Here is a 761-nt window from a genome sequence, read left to right on the forward strand (position 1 = left end):
AATTTGAGGGCTGTAATTCAAACTTGGTCAGTGTGAAACTTTGCCCTTTAAATTAATAAGAGAAAGTTAGCATTATGAGACACTACCACAAATATTCTGTGAAATTTAATTTGAAAACATGCAAATACCATTCAAGGAAAATTCCTACCATGAAAACTAGACTGTTCTTTTAATGATGTCTTATTGCTAGCCACATGAAGGTGGCACTTGAAGCCAACTTTTAAAAGCTAAATACACACAAATTCCCACACATCTGTCTCCAGTTATAATTCTAACATTAATTCAGTATTTAGCATATTTTCACCTTCAAAAAACAAAATCTGATAAAATTTAGTGCCCAAGAGTTTATCTTCTTGTTTGTACTTTAGATATGCATACCAAGATAGGTAACAAAATTACTCTATGAAATAATAAACAGATAGATATATGACAGACAGATAGATGATAGATAGTAGATAAAAGATACATAGATGATAGATAAATAAATAGACAGACAGACAGACAGATGATAGATAATAGATAAAAGATAGATAGATAGATAGATAGATAGATAGATAGATAGATAGATAGATGATAGACACATAGATAGATAAATAGATAGACAGACAGATAGATGATAGATAATAGATAAATGATAGATAGATGATAGATAGATGATAGATAGATGATAGATAGATAGATAGATAGATAGATAGATAGATAGATGACAGACAGATAGATGATAGATAATAGATAAAAGATAGATGATAGATAGATAGATA

This window comes from Microtus ochrogaster, chromosome 19 (assembly GCF_000317375.1).
Source record: "Microtus ochrogaster isolate Prairie Vole_2 chromosome 19, MicOch1.0, whole genome shotgun sequence".
Taxonomy (NCBI): Eukaryota; Metazoa; Chordata; class Mammalia; order Rodentia; family Cricetidae; genus Microtus; species Microtus ochrogaster.